Below are 8,072 nucleotides of genomic sequence, written 5' to 3' on the forward strand. Positions count from 1 at the left end.
GCTTGGCTCTGGTCTCTTCCACTCTCTCCTGGCTTTCTCAACCTGAAGTTCTTTCTTTCAGGCATCACCTGGACCTTCCAGAAGCTTCCTCCAAGTCCCTCCTCACACCGGGGTTGAAGTTGCCCTGAGGGCCTTTGCTCGACTTTCTATCGTCTTTTTATTAATAGGAGTCCTAATATATCTGGACTAGGAGAGGCCACGTGGCCTGTTTGCTGTGGGTCAAGGTTAGGTTGTCCCTTCTTTCAAACAGCACAGTCATCGGTATCTAGTAGTCATTCCGTGACATTTTATGAGACCGTCTTGTACATTTATTTCGAATGAGTTTATATTGGCGTTGGGTTGGGTTCTAAAGAGTCATTTACTGCACATATATAGATTATAAACTCCCGGCACTCCCTGGCATACAAGACCCTGTTGCTAGTTTTATCTGGCATGGAGTGGGCAGAGCAGTGTTCTCTAGGATGGGGCAGTGAAGCAGGAAGCTGAGCTAATGGTTCGGTTCAGCATAAATGAGCCTTCTAAATAAAAAAGACGATGCTTTATCTGTCCCTACAAACTGATCAAAGACTGCCCAGAGGGCAAGAGTGTGACTCATCTCTTATCTCCATAGCAACCTCTTTGACTGACCACTTCTGACTCAACCTTCTTAAGGCTTGGAACATTTCCAAAGGCAGTCCTATGGTCTGTCCTGAGCAATATGCACATGCTAATCATCTACAGATGACTCCTCAAACACTGGTTGCTAGGCTACCTGTGCAGAGGAGAGTTCACCATGTCTAAACGCATCTGTAGCCACACAATGACTTCCGTGTGGAAGGTCGGAGGGAACAGCACTGCGGGGATAGTGCGGGCCCTGGAGAACGCGTCAATCTGTCCCAGAGACTCCAGCAGGCCTCCGCAGAGTCGCTGATGATGCTTGTGCACACACTCCCTCTGCTTGTGGGAGACCGGCTGAGGTCATTGGTTAATCCACTAATAATTGATTATTTTAGAGACTACAGGAATTCTGGAGGGTCAGGGGACACCTGAACCGCTCTGTGGATTTCATAAACCAGCGTCTACAGTGATCGGGGCTTCTGTTTGGTTTTGTTTTTGAGACAGGGTCTTACCGTGTATCCCTGCTGGCCTCAAACTCCTCTACAGATCAGACTGGCCTTCCTTAGACTGAATGGGATCTGCCTATTTCTGCATCCCCAGGAGCTGGGATCAAAGGCATAAGCCACCACACTTACCCACAGTGACTTTATTTTTAATACTTTATTTATTAATTTCTAAAATCTTTTTTTTTTCTTTTTTGAGACAGGGTTTCTCTATGGCTTTGGAGCCTGTCCTGGAACCAGCTCTGTAGACCAGGCTCACAGAGATCCACCTGCCTCTGCCTCCCGAGTGCTGGGATTAAAGGTGTGCACCACCACCGCCCGGCTAATTTCTAAAATCTTATCTGCCCATTTTAATATTTTTAAATGCCTGTAAGCATTGTGTGTGGGTTAGAGGACAACATTCAAGAGTTGGTTCTCTCCTTTGCTCATGAGTTACAGGGATCAGACTTGGGCTGACCTGATGGCTTATCTAGTCAATGCTACGGCGATTCTCTTCGCCAGTGGTTTCTTGTTGTGGTTGTTTTACAGTTAAAAGTTAGGACTTCTGGATTCTGCTCCTCCAGTGGAAGGAGGTTTGAGAAGCAAATGACTTGCTTGGTGTCAATCATTTGGACTTCTCTACAGAAAGACCAGGTGACCAGGTGGCTCATAAACAGCAGGCGCTCACACCTTATGCTGGAGGCTGGGCCTGGCACCAAGGTGAATTCTGGGCTTGCTTTATTGTTAGAGGGTGACTTCCCACTGTGTTCTCACAAGATGGACAATGGTCACTCCACTTGGACCTCATTATAAAGGCCCTGACTTGATGGTTTGTTTCTTCTTTTAAGGTGACACGCATCATGTGCGCATGCGTGCGTATGTGAATATATGTGTGTGTCTGTGTCCCTATTGTGGTCCATAGCTTGATCCCCAGTCCTCCTGAATACTGGAATTACAGACATGAACCACTCTACTCAGATCTTTTATCTTGGTTGTTGTTGTTTTGACATAGGGTCTCACTAGGTAGACTAGGGTGACCTTAATAGACTATGTTTAGTTTTTTTTTTTGTTGTTGTTGTTAGTTTGTTCTTTGTTTGTTTTTCTATTCAATAGAAAGAAGCAGGGGGAAAGGAAGGCAGGGACAGGAGGGAAGGGAAGGCCACCGAACGTTGGTGGCTTTAGGAGGTGCTGTGATTGGCTGTCCAGAAATGGAAAGAGCAGTTGACCACAAATAGAATTCTCTGGAGAGTGAGCGAGCTGCTCCCTCAGGCCTGACACAGCAGAGGGCTTCCTGTCTGACTCAGGCTCCTCAAGAGCCTGCCTTATAGCTGTCTGACAGACAGGCTTCAGGATTTTAATTAGAGCAGAAAGACATTTGGTTCCAGAAGGACCATTTACTGTCGCCCTGATATGGTTATATTTAGTTTTCTATCCCTCAGCTTTCTCATGACTAACACAGGGTTTGTGAGCAAGGGCACGGTGAAACCCCCAAACTGGACCATGGTTAGGAAGAAAGGGTTATTGGGGCTCCAGCTGCCAAGGTAACAGCCCCACTCTGGGTGGGGGAGAAATGCAAGTGGATTTTATGAGATGGTCTGCAGAATTGGGGGGGGGGGGAGGTAGGCGTTGAGCTGAGGCAGCCTGTTGGAATTGACCAGGAACTAGCTGTCCTTGCCCTAGGAGGCAGACATTTAGGGGTAGGTTAAGAGATTTCTGGTCAATAGAAACCACATTTAATTTTCTGTTTACCCAGTCACAGTCAGTCTGTTTAGGACATTGTCACCAGCACTGCCATTTGGGGTGGCTGCTTCGGACCTCACAGGATTAAAATAATACTTACTCCGGAAATGTATGTAAGCCCTAGGCACAGTTCAGGGCGCATGTTTGGTAGATACTGGCCGATGTTATCATCTGAAGCCAGAAGAGAAAAGCCATCTTGAATCTCCTTAACCACGTCTCTCATTTTTATCTAAATAACTGCTTCCAAACTGGCTAGCAGCCTCCTCGCAGAGGGGGCTGTTCCTTTTAACAGCGTTTCATACAGACAGAGCTTTGCTCTGTGCTTCTGATTTAACTGTCCCTTGCCCTGCAGGACTCTCCTCCAATCTTTGAGAAAACATCTTCCTAGGACGCAATTCATTCATTCATTCACTGATCAACAAATACCCACTGAGAAAAAACTACTATGTAACCTGTTCTGAGTACACCAAAACACCAAAACTTGGGGTATTCAGACACAGCAAAATTCAGAGCAGGACTGAATGCAAACGACCTCCTACATCTCAGACATGTCAGGGACCCCTGCTCCTCCCTCCCCTCACAGGTATAAGTTACTGTGCACTTCTGAGAAAGGCTTTGGGTGAAGGAAATGCAGACAGGATATGACCGTGAGAGGCAGCTTTAGACTCGGGAATTGTGCGGGTCTTAAGAGTGTCTGAGTGCTGACAGCTAGGGTCCACTGCCGGACACAGGTGTAGGGCATAGGCGTGTCCGTACTCCAACTTAGGGAAGCTCCAGGGTCCGTGGGGCGCAGCCCAGCCTGACGCCTGATGGTCTGGAGGATGCTGCCCCGCCCCGGGAGGACGGGCCTGGCAGAAGTGTATTAGAAGCACTCAGCCACCGCCCAACTTGCTAACAGCTAGCGGAGAGGAGCGGAGCAGAGCTGCGGGCGGAGCACACAACAGGTAAGCTGCGCGGGGAGAGGGAGACCGCTGCTGCTCAGTGCACCAAGAAAGGAATCGGCTCTGCAGCCCTGCCGGAGGCGACCTTTAGAGTCCCAGGCTCGGGCTCACGGCCCGTGGCTCACCTGCGGGTAACACTCGGAGAAAGCCACGACCTACATATCTAGCATCCTTGGGGTGGTGGAATGCCATCGGGTCACGGGCACTCTTCAGAAGTCCTGCACTGGAGTGAGCCCCAAACTTCTGAAAGTTACCCTGCAGTTGACTCCAAGCAGTTACCCCTAGCTTGGCCATAGGAACCAGGTCCTCCTTCCGACACACTGGGGCCTCTACAGGACATCTCCTGGGATCCCTGACTTGGCCAGCAGGCTCCTTTGTTGCACCTACTGAGCCTTCCCCTACAGATCTTGCTAAGTGGTGCCAGGTCTACCAGGTCCAGCCACTCCCCGCGTGCTAACCGCACAGAAAACAATGCTGATGAGGAACTAAAGTAACCTCTAAACTTTTTGCAAGCCAAGTGACTCATACGCGCCCAATGTGATTTGTGCAATAACCTCGAGACCTGGGCAAAAAATTTTGGGTGTGGTGGTGTTTGTCCAAGCCGTAGCTGGAGACTTTTAAAGTTGGACTTATTATAAATTATCTGTTTGCTCAAACACGAATGTAGGGAGCCGATGATGTGGGGATTGAAACCGTGATTCCTATTCTAAAAACTGGAATCTTTGCAAGTTAGGGAGCAGGGTTTCTAGATAATAAGGACCCCTGGACCTAGTGGCCCAGTTTATTTCAAAGAAAACAATTGCAATCACAGCGTTTAAAACTCACTAATTTCTGAAATTTTAAGTTGCTTGCTTCAAGTTTATGTATTTCCATATTTTTATGTATTTACTTTTTGGGGTAGGGGAGGGCGGGGTCTCAGTGCAGCCTAGGCAGGTCTGGAACTCACTTCGTAGCCCAGGCTGGCTTTCACTTTTCAGTCCTGTCTCAGTGTTCCAAGTGAGATTACAGGTGCGAACTGCCACCCCCACTGTTTCCATGAAAAATGAAGCTTAATAACAAAAAGTTTGCTTTTTTCCACAATAGTCCTTGGGGGGGGGTTAAGGAATTTGAGATTGTAAGAATTTTTGTTGTTTATAATGGAGACAAGGTCTGGTCTAGGCTGGTTTTGAACTTGTGATTTTACAGGCCAGTACAACCACACTTAGCAATTTTCTCCTTCTTGGTCACTGATTGTGTGTGTGTGTTATTTTGCTTTTGTTCCTAGAGATAGGGTCTTACAGCATAGCCTTGGCTGGCCTCATGATTAGTTGATAGTCCAGGATGGTCTTGAACTCACGGCACTCCTTCTACCATCGTCTTCTGAGTGCTAGGATTACAGCGTGTGGACTATCATGTTAGCCTGTGCACACTGAGTCTGAATACTTTCCTACCCCCTTACACACACACACACACACACACACACACACACACACACATCCCTACAGACATGAAATAAATAAGTGTACTTGAAAAACACTGTATCTGGGGGCTGGAGAGATGGGTCAATGCAGCACAGTGGAAAAATCTGAGTTCAGATCTCCACCGCACACTGACCAAGCTGGGAATGGCCACAGGAGCCTGTCTCTAATCCTCTATTGTGGATAAGGAGACAGGTGGAGTCTATGGGCTCACTCATGTTGGAGGGAGGCCACTCATTTGTCCCGGACGCCCAGAACCGAAATAATCACACAGAAACCATATTAATTAAATCGCTGCTTGGCCCATTATCTCTAGCTTCTCATTGGCTGGCTCTTACATTTTAATTTAACCCATTTCTATTAATCTGTGTATCGCTACGTGGCTGTGGCTTACTGGCTAAAGTTCCGCCTGGCTCGGGTGGGGCTACATGGCTTCCCTCTGACTCCGCCCTTCTTTCTTTCAGCATTTACTTTAGTTTTCCCTGCCTATCTAAGTTCTGCCCTGCTATAGGTCTAAAGCAGTTTCTTAATTCATTAATGGTAATCTCAGCACAGAGAGGACTCCCACATCACACTCACCAGCCATTGTAGCCAGGTGTGCACCCCGGCTAAAGGAGAAATGGAAAACAGGGTGAAGAGTGACTGCAGAGGACATCTGGCATTGACCTCTGACCTACACACATGGGCACACGCACCTTCACACACAGGTGCATAAGCATGCATAACACACACACATATACACATACACGTGCGCGCACACACACACACCTCAGTGAAAAAGAAGATCTATGGTTGAGAGGTGACACAAACAAAACAGTAAATACTGGTATTGGAAAAGCACAACGTATTGTTAAAACGTGGTTCTTCTTAGCAACGTGGCTGTACACGACAGTATTCTGCCTTCAGTAGCCTGTGGGTTGGCTGAGTCACCACCGTGCTCATGTTCTGGATAAAGTTGGATCTTACAATTTGTTTACTATTTCAGCATGCTATGTAGGTCTGGGAGAACAAGCCAAAGAATTTTTCAGTGAAGTAACTAACAATTTCAGACGTGGACCCTGGTCCCACACTGCCAGTGAGATCGCTTTGGGCCACTCAGGTAGCTCTCTGATCTCTGGCTTTATAGTGGGAATATTTTCTCCGGTCAGTCTCATCAGATTGCTAACAAAATAGACAGAGCTGTGAATGTCCTCTGGGAATGGAAAATCAGCACGCAGACGCAGAGAGGGCATCATTATCCCAGCATCCCCTGCAGTTGTAACAGTGCAATCCAAACTGTCATCCGTGAATCACAATGAAATCTGCTGTTTCTAAAACTTCCTTTCACTAGACTGGAAACCGGCCCAAACCAGCCCTGATCAGAGGCTTTGAGAAGAACAAAGTTCAATGTGGAAATGCCCTACAGTTGCTAATTGTATCATTCGTTTTGATTCGTGTTTTAGCAATAGGGTACTTTTGGAAGAAAATGGTAAAGTTAGGTTGTTTTATCTTTCTCACACAGAATTTTTACATGAAACATATAACATCAAAGATTTGGCCTTTAGACTTAAGAGTTTAACATAAGTCTTACAGCCTCTTAAAATTGTAACCTACTTAAGGGAAGGCAAAGAAAAGTTTTCTTTTGGCGGAAGTGTTTCTTTCTGGATTTTGGAGATGACCTTGCTGTGTGGCTTAGGTTAACCTTAAACGCAATCCTCCTGCCTCAGCCTTCTGGGTGCTGGGAATCCCAGTGTTCAGTGCCACATCCAGCAATAGATTGCCCTTGGTTTGGAACAGGGTCTGCTTAGACCTGTAGCTTAGAGGGCTTTACTCTTTTGATCCTTTTGCCTCGGCTTCTCTAGAGCTGAGGTTACAGGCGGTTACTGTCCTTCCTTGTAAACTTGGCTAGTTTTAAAACCCGAAACCCCTTATTAGTTTTTATTGCCTTGCTTCTGCACCTTTATGCCGGGATAGATGTTAACAGCCTAGACTGGTGGTTTTCAACCATACCTGGTCTTGCCCTAGGGGATATCTGGCAATGTTTGAAAACATTTGGGGCTCTCACAGTCATAGGGTAGTGTGCTACTGTGGTCTATAATGGCTTGAAGTCACAGATATTGCTGAAGGGGTAGGAAAAGAGTAATCAAACATACTAAGTTCCCTGCCTACTTTGAACTTCAAAACTGTTCCCTAACAGCCTCCAAAATGGACACAGGGTCTCACTATGTAACCTTGGCTGGCCAGAACTTGCCACATAGACCAGACTGATCCTCAAACTCACAGAGATCTACCTGCCTCTGCCTTCTGAATGCTGTGTGCCACCATGCCCAACTTAAGTTTTAGTTTCTTAAGAAAATTCTGAAGCCAGGCATTGTGACTCCTGCCTTTGATCCCAGTAACTGGGAGGCTGAGGAAAAAGGATTGCCCTAAGTGTTCAAGGCCAGAATGAGACCCTGGAACTTGGTATGTAGTCCAGGCTAACTTCAAACTCATGGTAGTCCCCGTGCTACGGAATGCTGAGATTACAAATATGAGCCACCACACTCACCCAGTAATGTTATTTCTTGGAATAACTGAGTAAAATACCAGAAGTGGGCAAATGAAGTCAGAAGAGGTTATGATTATTCCTAGGTCCAGGTCATTCTGGTGGTCTGGGTAATTCTAGCAAAATAACTGCAATGATTCTGAGCTCAGCTAGAACTAACCCCGGTCCAAAGCAGCCCTCTGGAGGCTGCTTGTGTTGCTTAGTACTAGAGTGTTGCTAGTCCAAGGCAAAAAATTTAATCCTCAGCACCCCAAGGGAAAGAAAGAATGAGAGAGAGAGGGAGAGAGAGAGAGAGAGAGAGAGAGAGAGAGAGAGAGAGAGAGAGAGAGAG

At 46.8% G+C, this 8,072-nt stretch overlaps 1 protein-coding gene across 1 annotated transcript in view; it reads left to right on the top strand.

Moving 5' to 3' along the window:
* The first annotated feature begins 3,630 nt into the window (after positions 1-3,630).
* Positions 3,631-8,072, top strand: part of Lgals3 (galectin 3) — an 11,913-nt gene continuing 7,471 nt past the window's right edge. Inside the window, exon 1 of the mRNA XM_050162427.1 lies at positions 3,631-3,763. The gene's annotated coding sequence lies outside the window, so the exon portion shown is untranslated. The remainder of the gene's footprint in view (positions 3,764-8,072) is intronic.

The sequence above is a fragment of the Alexandromys fortis genome, unplaced genomic scaffold, assembly GCF_014885135.2.
Source record: "Alexandromys fortis isolate MF-2015 unplaced genomic scaffold, M_Fortis_MF-2015_v1.1 scaffold_130, whole genome shotgun sequence".
Lineage (NCBI taxonomy): Eukaryota > Metazoa > Chordata > Mammalia > Rodentia > Cricetidae > Alexandromys > Alexandromys fortis.